Source organism: Bos grunniens, chromosome 14, assembly GCF_055505025.1.
Source record: "Bos grunniens cultivar Pamir isolate PY7600 chromosome 14, Bosgru_T2T1.0, whole genome shotgun sequence".
In the NCBI taxonomy this organism is placed as follows: domain Eukaryota; kingdom Metazoa; phylum Chordata; class Mammalia; order Artiodactyla; family Bovidae; genus Bos; species Bos grunniens.
In genome coordinates, this window is record NC_141178.1 from 72,348,043 (window position 1) to 72,363,387 (window position 15,345).

The 15,345-nt window shown below is 39.4% G+C and overlaps 1 protein-coding gene and 1 pseudogene across 40 annotated transcripts in view; one reads left to right on the plus strand and one right to left on the minus strand.

Annotated features, from left to right (window-relative positions):
- The window catches only part of LOC147359668 (uncharacterized), a 587,603-nt gene that overhangs the window by 168,166 nt on the left and 404,092 nt on the right, over positions 1-15,345 (minus strand). Inside the window, exon 5 of one of the 40 annotated variants that reach the window (XM_086335514.1) lies at positions 11,870-12,945. The exons of the other annotated variants lie outside the window; for them this stretch is intronic. The gene's annotated coding sequence lies outside the window, so the exon portion shown is untranslated. Of the gene's footprint in view, positions 1-11,869; positions 12,946-15,345 lie in introns of those variants that run through there. 40 annotated transcript variants of the gene reach the window in all.
- LOC147359669 (ribosomal protein eL22-like pseudogene) lies at positions 1,888-7,457 on the plus strand (annotated as a pseudogene).

Consider the following 15,345-nt stretch of genomic DNA (forward strand, 5'->3'; position numbering starts at 1 on the left):
AAACATCACTATTAGGACATGTCTCCATCCACCTAAATCCAACTATGAGCACCAAATTCTGTTGTAGATTTTCTATTTGGTTTTCAATCATTTTTATTTTTTATACAATTTGCTGATGTGGCAGGCGAAATTCTGAAATGCCCCAGGAGACTTTTGGACCCTGGCATATTCATACTTCTTATTTAGTCACTCAAACACTAATATAGGTACTGCTGTGAAAGGGTTTTGCAGAGGTAATTAAGATCCCATATCAACTGACTTTATGACAAAGAAAAAATAAACTTTCAGTTGCTAAGGGGGAAAGTGGGAGAGGAATAAATTGGGAGACTGGAGTTGACATATACATACTACTACACCATGGCTGATTCATGTGAATGTATGGCAAAAACCACCACAATATTATAAAGTAATTAGCCTCCAATTAAAAAAAAATAGATAACTGATAGGACCTACCGTAGAGCACAGGAAATTCTACTCAATACTGTAATGACATACATGGGAAAAGAATCTTACAAAGAATTGATATATGTATATGTATAACCGATTCACTTTGCTGTATACCAGAAAATAATGCAATGTTGTAAATCAACTATACTGCAATAAAATTAAGAAAAAAAAGAAAGAAATAAAGAGTATGAGGGTGGGCCTGACCTAAACACATGAGCCCTTTAGAAGCAGAGAGTTTTCTCCAGCTGACAGTAGAAAAGAAAGTCAGCAATTCAACCATGCAAATAAGTGGCCACACCATCACAGGCCTGCAAGGCAGGGGACCTGGGTTCAATCCCTAGGTTGGAAAGATCCCCCAGGAGAAGGAAAATGGCAACCCACTGCAGTGTTCTTGCCTGGAAAATCGCATGGACTGGGAGGAGACTGGTGGGCTACAGTCCATAGGGTCACAAAGAGTCGGACACAATTGAGTGATTTTCACTCTCACTTTACTGACTTGAATATGGAAGGGGCTACCTGGCAAAGAATGTAAAAGGCTTTTAGAAGCTGAGAGCTGACAGTCATCAAGGGAACAGGAACCTGAGTTCTACAATTATTAAGAATTGAATTCTACCAACAAGAATGAGATTAAAAGAGAGATTTTTTTCCTAGAGCATGAAGATGAAAATTCAATCCAGCTGACATCTTAATGTCTACCTTGTAGTACCCTGGGCAGAGAACCCAGACAGTTCATGCTGGACTTCTGACCTAGAGAACTAAGAGCTAATTAATGGGTATTATGTTAAGTCCACTGATTTTGTGGTAATTTGTCACACAGCAATATAAGACCAATGTAAGTGGTTTGACTTCTCAAAGTCAGAAGTTATTCTAAGTTCTCTGGCCTCTGAGCAAGACTTGTTTATTCATCCAAACTCAGATAAGGAAAGATTGACAGTAATAACACTAATCACTCAAGTTAGACGTGTATGAACATGCGCTCTGTCTCTCTCAGGCTTCATCTCAAAATATCAGAATAATTGAGACAAAGTAATTTGCTGAAGCAATTCAGCAAATGCCCCCAATTTCCTTTTTCCGGTAGACATGCCATAACTTCAATAAGTATTTATTGAACGATTACTGTATGCTGGGCTCTATGACAGACTGCAGGATGTAATTTTAGTAACAGAACCACAGATCTTCAAAGAGGTCACTGAACAGTAGGGGAAGCAGATAAGGGAAAGCCTAGTCCTAGAAATCAGGAAAGGCTTCCAAGGGCAAGCAATTGTTAAGCTGAAATCTGAAAAATTACTCACTCAAATGGATGTAAAGGGAAGCAAAGGTTTCCAGGAAGCAAGAGTACCATGTGCAGACTACCAAGAGTGATGGAAGCCGGAGTCCTCGGCAAGAAGCACACAGCATCCATCCTGGCTGAAACATGTCAGCAGTGTGGTGGGGTGGGGGATGGAGGTGAAGAAGGTGGCAGAGACCATTGGCACAGTGAGATCCTCCTAAGAAATGTGGAATTCTTCCCGAAGTCAAGAATAACCCCTGAAGATTGATAAGCAGATAAGCAACACTATCAGTCTCGCTTAAACCAAAAATTACCTTGCTAGAGTTTACAGAACAACAGCTTGAAAGGGACCACTCAGCACTGGAGACAATATACCATTGTGTCAATTCAAGTGAAGTTGACAAAGGATGGCGGCCTGAATTCAGGCAGTGCCAGGTGGATGTTAAAAATGGAGATTTGCAAATTATTGATTTTAGATTTTTCAAGTCTTGGTTAGATGTAGGAGGAGAGGGAACATGAAGTGAGATATCTGGTTTGGGAAATGGGCTGGGTAGAAATGCCAATCAATGAGCAGAGTACCCAGAGAAGATGATCATTTGCTTGGGGGTGGGTGGGATGGGGGAGGAGGTGGAAGGTGATGGGTTTGGTTTGGGACATGCTGGATTTTAGGTATTCATGGGAAACTGAAAAGGATATACAGAGGAGGGAGCTGGTTTATTTGGTAGCATCAGCTGTGACTCTAGAACCTGGTTTATGTGGATCGTAAATGCCAAAACATGAATTCCCTATCAGCATCATGTATTTCTTAATATTTTTTTCTTAACTCTTCCTTCAGATAATCAAAGTTGTTTTAACTTCTAGAACGTGTGATCGATAAAAACTGAAATACCGCGTGTGCTGCCATCACAATCTGTCCTCTCCTTTCCTTTAAGGCGGATGCAAGTACATTTTAAGTGTTGTGAACACAAAAGTATTCAGAAATCCAAAAGTCTGAGAAAACATTGATCAATGTGTAGGACACAGTTTCCTTTTATTAAACCTAATTTCTTCAACGTGTTAATAAGGACACCTATTACTCATATTGTGAAATTTAAATAGGGGAGATTAAAGATAAGTAGCAGAATCAAGTCCACTCTAGAAAACAAATGATCTCATTAAAGAAGTGCTTATTTGTGTCTGCCTTCTTATAAAAATAATAGCAACATCATTCCATGGTGACTAGTAAAATAGGAACTGATAGGGAACATCTTCCATTAGAGATATTCTAATTAGGTTTTATTTTACATAGTTATTTACTGAACAAATATTATAATTTGAAGTAGTTAGTAAACAATGACAGGTGTAGTCAGAATATAATTGGCGCTCTGATCATGCAAGCAAGCCTTCAAGGTGGCGCGAAAGAAAGACAAGAAGCCTAAGTCAACCTGGAAGTTTAATTTAGATCTTACTCATCCAGTAGAAGATAGAATTTTTGATTCTGGAAATTTTCAACAGTTTCTGCAGGAAAAGGTTAAAGTGAATGGAAACACTGGAAAACTTGGGAATGTTGTTCACACTAAAAGCTTTAAGAATAAAATCGTGGTCATTTCTAAGAAATGGTATTTGAAGTATCTTGGCTGAAAGGAGCTACTCCACGTTCAAGGTCAGGAGGGGTGGTGGTGAGGAGATACCCCTCCTCCAAGGTAAGGAGCAGCAGCTGCACTTTGCTGGAGAAGTCGTGAAGAGATAACCCACGTCCAAGGTAAGAGAAACCCAAATAAGACAGTAAGTGTTGCAAGAGGGCATCAGAGGGCAGACAGACTGAAACCACAATCACAGAAAACTAGCCAATCTGATCACATGGACCACAGCCTGGTCTAACTGAATGAAACTAAGCCATGTCCGTGGGGCCACCCAAGACAGACGGGTCATGATGGAGAGGTCTGACAGAATGTGGTCCACTGGAGAAGGGAATGGCCAACCACTTCAGTATTCTTGCCTTGAGAACCCGATGAACAGTATGAAAAGGCAAAATAATAGGATACTGAAAGAGGAACTCCCCAGGTCAGTAGGTGCCCAATATGCTACTGGAGATCAGTGGAGAAATAACTCCAGAAAGAATGAAGGGATGGAGCCAAAGCAAAAACAATACCCAGCTGTGGATGTGATTGGTGATAGAAGCAAGGTCCAATGCTGTAAAGAGCAATATTGCATAGGAACGTGGAATGTTAGGTCCATGAATCAAGGCAAATCGGAAGTGGCCAAACAGGAAATGGCATGAGTGAATGTCAACATTCTAGGAATGAGTGAACTAAAATGGACTGGAATGGGTGAATTTAACTCAGATGACCATTATATCTACTACTGTGGGCAGGAATCCCTTAGAAGAAATGGAGTAGCCATCATGGTCAACAAAAGAGTCTGTAATGCAGTACTTGGATGCAATCTCAAAAATGACAGAATGATCTCTATTCATTTCCAAGGCAAACCATTCAATATCACAGTGATCAAGTCTATGCCCCAACCAGTAACGCTGAAGAAGCTGAAGTTGAATGGTTCTATGAAGACCTCCAAGACCTTTTAGAACTAACACCCAAAAAAGATGTCCTTTTCATTATAGGGAACTGGAATGCAAAAGTAGGAAGTCAAGAAACACCTGGAGTAACAGGCAAATTTGGCCTTGGAATACGGAATGAAGCAGGGCAAAAGCTAATAGAGTTTTGCCCAATAGAACGCACTGGTCATAGCAAACACCCTCTTCCAATGACACAAGAGAAGACTCTACACATGGACATCACCAGATGGTCAACACTGAAATCAGATTGATTATATTCTTTGCAGCCAAAGATGGAGAAGCTCTCTACAGTCAGCAAAAATAAGACCAGGAGATGACTGTGGCTCAGATCATGAACTCCTTATTGCCAAATTCAGACTTAAATTGAAGAAAGTAGGGAAAACCACTACACCATTCAGGTATGACCTAAATAAAATCCCTTATGATTATACAGTGGAAGTGAGAAATAGATTTAAGGGACTAGATCTGATAGATAGAGTGCCTGATGAACTATGGACTGAGGTTCGTGACATTGTACAGGAGACAGGGATCAAGACCATGGAAAAGAAATGCAAAAAAGCAAAATGGCTGTCTGGGGAGGCCTTACAAATAGCTGTGAAAAGAAGAGAAGCAAAAAGCAAAGGAGAAAAGGAAAGATACAAGCATCTGAATGCAGAGTTCCAAAGAATAGCAAGAAGAGATAAGAAAGCCTTCCTCAAGATCAATACAAAGAAATAGAGGAAAACAGAATGGGAAAGACTAGAGATCTCTTCAAGAAAATTAGAGATACCAAGGGAACATTTCATGCAAAGATGGGCTAGATAAAGGACAGAAATGGTATGGAACTAATAGAAGCAGAAGATATTAAGAAGAGGTGGCAAGAATACACAGAAAAACTGTACAAAAAAGATCTTCACGACCCAGATAATCACGATGGTGTGATCACTCACCTAGAGCCAGACATCCTAGAATGTGAAGTCAAGTGGGCCTTAGAAAGCATCACTATGAAAAAAAAAAAAAAGAAAGCATCACTATGAACAAAGCTAGTGGAGGTGATGGAATTCCAGTGGAGCTATTTCAAATCCTGAAAGATGATGCTGTGAAAGTGCTGCACTCAATATACCAGTGGAAATTTGGAAAACTCAGCAGTGGCCATGGGACTGAAAAAGGTCAGTTTCATTCCAATCCCAAAGAAAGGCAATGCCAAAGAATGCTCAAACTACCGCACAATTGCACTCATCTCACATGCTAGTAAAATAATGCTCAAAATTCTCCAAGCCAGGCTTCAGCAATACGTGAACTGTGAACTTCCAGATGTTCAAGGTGGTTTTAGAAAAGGCAGAGGAACCAGACATCAAATTGCCAACATCTGCTGGATCATGGAAAAAACAAGAGAGTTCCAGAAAAACATCTGTTTCTGCTTTATTGACTATGCCAAAGCCTTTGACTGTGTAGATCACAATAAACTGTGGAAAATTCTGAAAGAGATGGGAATACAAGACCACCTGACCTGCCTCTTGAGAAACCTATATGCAGGTCAGGAAACAACAGTTAGAACTGGACATGGAACAACAGACTGGTTCCAAATAGGAAAAGAGTACATCAAGGCTGTATATTGTCACCCTGCTTGTTTAACTTATATGCAGAGTACATCATGAGAAACGCTGGGCTGGAAGAAGCACAAGCTGGAGTCAAGATTGCTGGGAGAAATATCAATAAGCTCAGATATGCAGATGACACCACCCTTATGGCAGAAAGTGAAGAGGAACTCAAAAGCCTCTTGATGAGAGTGAAAGAGAAGAGTGAAAAAGTTGGCTTAAAGCTCAACATTCAGAAAACTAAGATCATGGCATCTGGTCCCATCACTTCATGGGAAATAGATGGGGAAACAGTGGAAACAGTGTCAGACTTTATTTTTGGGGGCTCCAAAATCACTGCAGATGGTGATTGGAGCCATGAAATTAAAAGACACTTACTCCTTGAAAAGAAAGTTAAGACAAACCTAGATAGCATATTCAAAAGCAGAGATACTACTTTGCCAACAAAGGTCCATCTAGTCAAGGCTATGGTTTTACCAGTAGTCATGTATGGTTGTGAGAATTGGACTGTGAAGAAGGCTGAGCACCGAAGAATTGATGCTTTTGAACTGTGGTGTTGGAGAAGACTCTTGAGAGTCCCTTGGACTGCAAGGAGATCCAACCAGTCCATTCTTTTTTTTTTTTTTTTTTTTTGCATTTTTTAATTTTTTTTTTATTTTTAAACTTTACATAATTGTATTAGCTTTGCCAAATATCAAAATGAATCCATCACAGGTATACATGTGCTCCCCATCCTGAACCCTCCTCCCTCCTCCCTCCCCATACCATCCCTCTGGGTCATCCCAGTGCACTAGCCCCAAGCATCCAGTATCATGCATTGAACCTGGACTGGCATCTCGTTTCATATATGATATTTTACATGTTTCAATGCCATTCTCCCAAATCATCCCACCCTCTCCCTCTCCCACAGAGTCCATAAGACTGTTCCATACATCAGTGTCACTTTTGCTGTCTCATACACAGGGTTATTGTTATCATCTTTCTAAATTCCATATATATGCATTAGTACACTGTATTGGTGTTTTTCCTTCTGTCTTACTTCACTCTGTATAATAGGCTCCAGTTTCATCCACCTCATTAGAACTGATTCAAATGAATTCTTTTTAATGGCTGAGTAATACTCCATTGTGTAAATGTACCACAGCTTTCTTATCCATTCATCTGCTGATGTCCATTCTAAAGGAGATCAGTCCTGGGATTTCTTTGGAAGGAATGATGCTGAGGCTGAAACTCCAGTACTTTGGCCACCTCATGGGAAGAGTTGACTCATTGGAAAAGACTCTGATGCTGGGAGGGATTGGGGGGCAGGAGGAGAAGGGGATGACAGAGGATGAGATGGCTGGATAGCATCACCAACCTGATGGATGTGAGTTTGAATGAACTCCGGGAGTTGGTGATGGACAGGGAGGCCTGGTGTGCTGTGATTCATGGGGTCGCAAAGAGTTGGACACGACTGAGCGACTGAACTGAACTGAACTGAACCAAGAGTTACCTTAAAAAGAACAGTCTTCTTGATTGGCTTCATGTGGTTGCATCTGACAAGGAGACCTACGGGCTTTGTTACTTCCAGATTAGTCAAGATGAAGGTGAATCTGAGTCTGAGGACTAGATGAAGCCATCCTTTATAGGGCTTTGCTTGCTAATAAAACAAATCAATCATACAAAAGAAAGAAACATCTTGAAATGGACCTTTAGCTTATCAGTGAATAAAAAACATTACTCTGTATGTTAAGCATTCATCTCTTTTATTTAAGTGTATGTTGTTTATATGGTGCTGGCTTTCCTTTAATACTTTTTAAAATTTTTATTGGTGTAGTTGACTTACAGTGTTGTGTTAGTTTCAGTTGTACAGCAAAGTGAATGAGTTATACATATATCCACTTGTCCTTTTGTCATACAGACCATTACAGAGTATTGAGTAGGGCTCTCTGTGCTACACAGCAGGTTTTATTTATCTGTTTTATGTATGCTAAGTCACTTCAGTCGTGTCTGACACTTTGCACGACAGTGGACTATAGCCCGCCAGGCTTCTCTGTCCATGGGATTCTCCAGGCAAGAATACTGGAGTGGGCCGCCATTTCCTACTGTTTTATGTATAGTAATATGTATATGTCAGTATCAATCTCCCAATGTATTCGTCTCTCCTGTATCCCCTGGTAACCATAAGTTTTCTACATCCAACTTCAGTTTTGTAAATAAGCTAGTGGAATTTCTTTCAGGATTTCTGTAATGTACTGATATTACAAATGTCTTTAAGTTAAAGTATATAGAAAACTATAAAACACTGGTGAAAGAAATCAAAGAGGACACTAATAGATGGAGAAATATACCATGTTCATGGATCAGAAGAATCAATATAGTGAAAATGAGTATACTACCCAAAGCAATTTATAGATTCAATGCAATCCCTATCAAGCTACCAACAGTATTCTTCACAGAGCTAGAACAAATAATTTCACAATTTGTATGAAATATAAAAAACCTCAAATAGCCAAAGCGATCTTGAGAAAGAAGAATGGAACTGGAGGAATCAACCTACCTGACTTCAGGCTCTATTACAAAGCCACAGTTATCAAGACAGTATGGTTCTGGCACAAAGACAGAAATATAGATCAATGGAACAAAATAGAAAGCCCAGAGATAAATCCACGCACATATGGACACCTTATCTTTGACAAAGGAGGCAAGAATATACAATGGATTAAAGACAATCTCTTTAACAAGTGGTGCTGGGAAATCTGGTCAACCACTTGTAAAAGAATGAAACTAGACCACTTTCTAACACCATACACAAAAATAAACTCAAAATGGATTAAAGATCTAAACGTAAGATCAGAAACTATAAAACTCCTAGAGGAGAACATAGGCAAAACACTCTCTGACATACATCACAGCAGGATCCTCTATGACCCACCTCCCAGAATATTGGAAATAAAAGCAAAAATAAACAAATGGGACCTAATTAAACTTAAAAGCTTCTGCACATCAAAGGAAACTATTAGCAAGGTGAAAAGGCAGCCTTCAGAATGGGAGAAAATAATAGCAAATGAAGCAACTGACAAACAACTAATCTCAAAAATATACAAGCAACTCCTACAGCTCAACTCCAGAAAAATAAATGACCCAATCAAAAAATGGGCCAAAGAACTAAATAGACATTTCTCCAAAGAAGACATACAGATGGCTAACAAACACATGAAAAGATGCTCAACATCACTCATTATCAGAGAAATGCAAATCAAAACCACTATCAGGTACCATTTCACACCAGTCAGAATGGCTGCTATCCAAAAGTCTACAAATAATAAATGCTGGAGAGGGTGTGGAGAAAAGGGAACCCTCTTACACTGTTGGTGAGAATGCAAACTAGTACAGCCACTATGGAGAACAGTGTGGAGATTCCTTAAAAAACTGGAAACAGAACTGCCATATGATCCAGCAATCCCACTGCTGGGCACACACACTGAGGAAACCAGAAGGGAAAGAGACACATGTACCCCAATGTTCATCGCAGCACTGTTTATAATAGCCAGGACATGGAAGCAACCTAGATGCCCATCAGCAGATGAATGGATAAGAAAGCTGTGGTACATATACACAATGGAGTATTACTCAGCCATTAAAAAGAATACATTTAAATCAGTTCTAATGAGGTGGATGAAACTGGAGCCTATTATACAGAGTGAAGTAAGCCAGAAGGAAAAACACCAATACAGTATACTAACGCATATATATGGAATTTAGAAAGATAGTAACAATAACCCTGTGTACGAGACAGCAAAAGAGACACTGATGTATAGAACAGTCTTATGGACTCTGTGGGAGAGGGAAAGGGTGGGAAGATTTGGGAGAATGACATTGAAACATGTAAAATATCATGTAAGAAACGAGTTGCCAGTCCAGGTTCGATGCACGATACTGGATGCTTGGGGCTAGTGCACAGGGATGACCCAGAGGGATGGTATGGGGAGGGAGGAGGGGGGAGGGTTCAGGATGGGGAACACTTGTATACCTGTGGCGGATTCATTTTGATATTTGGCAAAACTAATACAATTATGTAAAGTTTAAAAATAAAATAAAATTAAAAAAAAAAATAAAGTATATAGCAAAAAAAATGAAGCTCAAATTTGGAGATAACTATATAATAAAATATTTAAATTCTGTCAGAAAAAAGAATATCATTGGCGATAAAATCTTGAATATTAGGGTGAAACAGACTTGGGTTTGCATTTTAGTTACAATATTTATGACATATAGAAACCTGCATGAGTTATATATTCTTTCTACATAGTGGTTTTTCTCACCTCAGAATTAGGAGAATACTAAAATTCATACAGCTGACATCAGCATTGTTTGAAATAATATGTGGAAAGATCTTTACTCATAGAAAGAACTTTTGAAAGTGGCACATTCACTTGATAAATATTGGCCACTTATCCTTTTTATCATCTTATATTAATTCCCTTTACGAAGGGCTTCTGACATCTGTTATTATCCTCTTTAGTTACCATTCTATAATTCTATACCACCAAACTTATATACATGGAGATTAAACATTTGCAGTCCAAATAGAAAATAAAGTAGAAAAAATATTATGTAACATTTTTAATTGATCAGCCCTATATTCCAAATTGTTCTTTTTTTAATTGTATCTTTATTTTTTAATCTTTTTTATTATCTTTATATTTATCTACAAAACTCTAGGTGTGAAACTGGATTTTAAACAGAACTCATCTTTCTATCTCAAGTCATACTGAAACACTCTAATATGATAGACATCCACATGAACCACCTTATGTCTGTATGTTTGTATGTTGTTGTTGTTCAGTCACCCAGTCGTGTCCAACTCTTTGTGACCCCAAGTCTCAGTGACCCCATGGACTGCAGCACTCCAGGCTTCCCTATCCTTCACCATCTCCCGGAGTTTGCTCAAACTCACGTCCATTGAGCCGGTGATGCCATCCAACCATCTCATCCTTTGTCATCCCCTTCTCCTTTTGCCTTCAATCTTTCCCAGCATCAGGGTCTTTTCCAATGAGTTGGCTCTTCGCATCAGATAGCCAAAGTATTGGAGCTTCAACTTCAGCATCAGCCTTTCCAATGAATATTCAGGGTTAATTTCCTTTAGGACCAACTGGTTTGATCTTTTGCAGTCCAAGCAACTCTCAAGAGTCTTCTCTAACACCATAGTTCAAAAAGCATCAATTGTTCAGTGTTCACCCTTCTTCATGGTCCAATTCTCACACTCATACATGACTACTGGAAAAACCATAGCTTTGACTACACAGAACTTTGTCGGAAAAGTGATGTCTCTGCTGTTTAATATGCTCTCTAGGTTTGTCATAACTTTTCATCCAAGGAGCAAGTGTCTTTTAATTTCATGGCCACAGTCACTGTCCACAATGATTTTGGAGCCCAGTAAAATTAAGTCTGTCTCTGTTTCCATTGTTTTCCCATCTATTTGCCATGAAGTGACAGGACCGGATTCCATGATCTTGGTTTTTTGAATGTTGAATTTTAAGCCAGCTTTTTCACTCTCCCCTTTCACCCTTATCAAGAGGCTCTTTAGTTCTTCTTCGCTTTCTGCCATAAGGGTGGTGTCATCTGCATATCTGAGGTTATTGATATTTCTTCTGGCAATCTTGATTTCAGTTTGTGCTTCATCCAGCTCAGCATTTTACATTATGTACTCTATATATAAGTTAAATAAGCAGGGTGACAACATACAGCCCTGATGTACCCCTTTCCTAATTTTGAACCAGTTTGTTGTTCCATGTCTGATTTTAACTGTTGCTTCTTGACCTGCATACAGGTTTCCCAGGAGGCAGGTAAGGTGGTCTGGTATTCCCATCTCTTGAAGAATTTTCCTCAGTTTGTCGTATGTTTGTATGTGTGTATGTGCTATTTATATGCATTTTTTTTAAAACTGGTAAACTTACCAACCATTTCACTTCTGAATCTCCAACACCTGTCCTTTGGCTTCAACGATGTCCAGGATGTGTGTTGTCAATAACCTGACACATTTATCTGAAGCAAAATAATCCAAGGCATTTACTAGAGCTCTAAACTAACATACATAACTCTGAATATTACAATCTGTATAAAACCATGGTATCAAAATAGTCTTCAAGTCCTGAACAAAGACAATTCTAGTATACGTAACATTTACTGAGTGCTTTACCATAAGCTGGGCACTGTGCTTTGCATGCAAGTGTTGTACATGCATTTACTCCTCAATACCACTTTCTGAATTGAGCATTATTATTATTGCTTTCATGGTAAAATTGGCATTTAAGGAAGCCAAGAGTCTTTTAAGTTGGAGATATTTATGGAGTCTCCAATACCAGGACTCAAAAATTATTCTTCCTACCTCCAAAGCCCCTGCTCTGAAATTCACTTCATTTTATTGCCTTCCTTTCTCATCCTTAAATATGCATAATTTTTATTAATAATTCAGTATCGACTTTATGGCTTGGACTCCACTTCCAGATTCACTGAGAAATTGATTGGCCATGTCAGATAAGCAAGAGCAAGAAGGAGAAGCAGAGATCGGGGGAAACCAACGGGATTAGAGGATAAGACTTGAACTGGACCTGAAGGGTATTTTGGCAAACACTGTCCCGTGTCTCCTCTGTTCCCAGAACACCTTTTTGCCCAAATAACCTAGATTTTGTTGTGACTCATGATGTACTCATTCCTGGGTGATTAATTGTTATTGATTAGTAGCCAATCATTATCATCTTATGCTCTACTTTTCCTGTCACCAATATAGCTGTGGTTCAAATTTTAGCTCGTGAAATGTAAGAAGCTTTCGGGGGGTTTGAAAAAAAAAAAAAAGACTTTTGTTTTCCTGATTTCAAAAACAAAGTCATAATCATTTCTTCCCACCATCTTAAATACGAAAATGACGTCTGGAGCTACAGTATCCACCTGAGCCCATTTGAGAAAAGCCAAGTAAATCATAATTGAACCTCAGCATAATGGAACCATTCAACCAGCACTGTCTTCCAGTTTCTTGTTACAGGCGATATCCACTATCAGTCAAATGTCCCATTACTTGGATTCAAAGACTTCTGTCTCTGATAAAAAGATATAACCTATGGATAAATACAGAGATATAAGTATTTATATTATGAGACTTCAGAAGCAAACAAAAGCAAAGGATTTATAGTTATTTTACTGCTTTATGCCTTCTTCTGGTTGCTTTTCCTGCCATATTTAAATGGCTTTCCTAAGTATGATGATATGTTCCTGGAGAGACAAAGTTTAGTTCTATAAACGACCCAATACCAGATATGTTCAGCTTCATATTTTGAAGCTACAACTCTGTCACAAAAAAGCACATAGCTACATACCTCAGAGCACTGAATGATGGCAGAACCAACCAAAGACTTAGTGGAAAACTCACTCTGCTTCTTCATATGCATCTAATTCACTGCCCCTTGGTACCTCAGCAAGTAACAGACACAATAAAATTTCAGTGTAATAGACCCAGCTCATAAAGTTTCCATTTCTACCAGGACTTTTCCTAACATAAAACTGGACACCCCAGCAGCACATTTGCTGTCTACAAGTGCTAAAACTGTGGTTAAAGCTGAATATTAACAGCATTTCACACTTGTGCTGTCATCTGGATTATATAACAATGTGTGGATTTTATAAACAGCAACTGCTCGTTTTTGTGGTTGGCTTTTTACTGGATGTGCCCAAGAGCCATGTGACTGTATGAGCTGGAAACAATGAGGTCAAGCAGAAGCGAGAAGTGGCATTCCATGGCACAGGCAAAACCAAGTTCTTCAGGAACTTACAGAAGAAATGGCTACCAGAAAAGTCCTCACACTCCCAAACTGTGGTCAAAACACCACAAAAATCTAAATGTGCATTTTCTTGTCGATTGACTCAGCCATGTGAGAGCTTCTCACGGCTCTTCTAACACGTCATTTTGTCCTAAGAATACTGCTGGACTGTGAAACTGAAAGAGTAGAGCATGGTACTGTCTAAAGGTAAACCACTTTTAGAAGATACATGTCAAATAATAAAAGCACCCATTATGTTTAAAATCACTGTTGTAGGTATTGATTCCTTCAGTTCAGTCACTCAGTCATGTCCGACTCTTTGCAACCCCCTGAACCACAGCACGCCAGGCTTCCCTGTCCATCACCAACTCCCAGAGTTTTCTCAAACTCATGTCCATCAAGTCAGTGATGCCATCCTCTGTCGTCCCCTTCTTCTCCTGGCTTCAATCTTTCCCAACATCAGGGTCTTTTCCAGTGAGTCAGTTCTTCACATCAGGTAGCCAAAGTATTGGAGTTTCAGCCTCAGTATCATTCCTTCCAATAAATATTAGCACTAATTTCCTTTAGGATTGACTGGTTGGATCTCCTTGCCGTCCAATGGACTCTCAAGAGTCTTCTCCAACACCACAGTTAAAAAGCATCAATTCTTTAGCACTCAGCTTTCTTTATAGTCCAATTCTTAGGGCTTCCCTGATAGCTCAGTTGGTAAAGAATTTGCCTGCAATGCAGGAGACCCCGGTTTGATTCCTGGGTCAGAAAGATCCACTAGAAAAGGGATAGCCTACCCACTCCAGTATTTTGGGGCTTCCCTTATGGCTCAGCTGGTAAAGAATCTGCCTGCAATGCAAAGAGTCAGACACAACTAAGCGACTTCACTTTCACTTTTCACTTTCATGCGTTGGAGAAGGAAATGGCAACCCACTCTAGTGTTCTTGCCTGGAGAATCCCAGGGACGGTGGAGCCTGGTGGGCTGCCATCTATGGGGTTGCACAGAGTCGGACACGACTGAAGTGACTTAGCAGCAGCAACAGCAATGACCTGGGTTCAATCCCTGGGTTGGGAAGATCCCCTGGATAAAATTGATTCCTAAGAACCAACATTTTACATCTGTCTGACAAATGACCTATTACTTTATGGAATGATGCAAAGTTTTTAGAGGTTTTTTTGTAATACTGAGGGCTTCCCAAGTAGTTCAGATGGTAAAGCATCTGCCTGCAATGTGAGAGACCCAGGTTCAATCCCTGGGTTGGGAAGATCCCCTGGAGAAGGAAATGGCAACCCACTCCAGTATTCTTGCCTGGAAAATTCCATGGATGGAGAAGCCTGGTAGGCTACAGTCTATGGGATCAAAAAGAGTCAGACACGACTGAGCAACTTCACTCACTCTTTGTAATATTAGTGCTGAGAATGGAAGTGAATGTAATTGCCCATGACTGTGTCCAGAGAAAATGTATGTAACATAAAAGATGAAAACAAATCACAATGGAGATGAAAAAGGAAGAGCAAATTCCCCAAATACTATATATGGATAACATCTTTAGGGAAGAGCCAGTGGAGGTAGAGAATTAGGTACAGATGGATAAAGGGTCCTGTGGTCTACTAAAGATCCTGTTCTAATATAAATATTAGAAGGCCCACTTGTAAATCAATATTTTTAATGTATTGTTGTGTCAATTGGCTAATATTGACATTTAAAGAAGA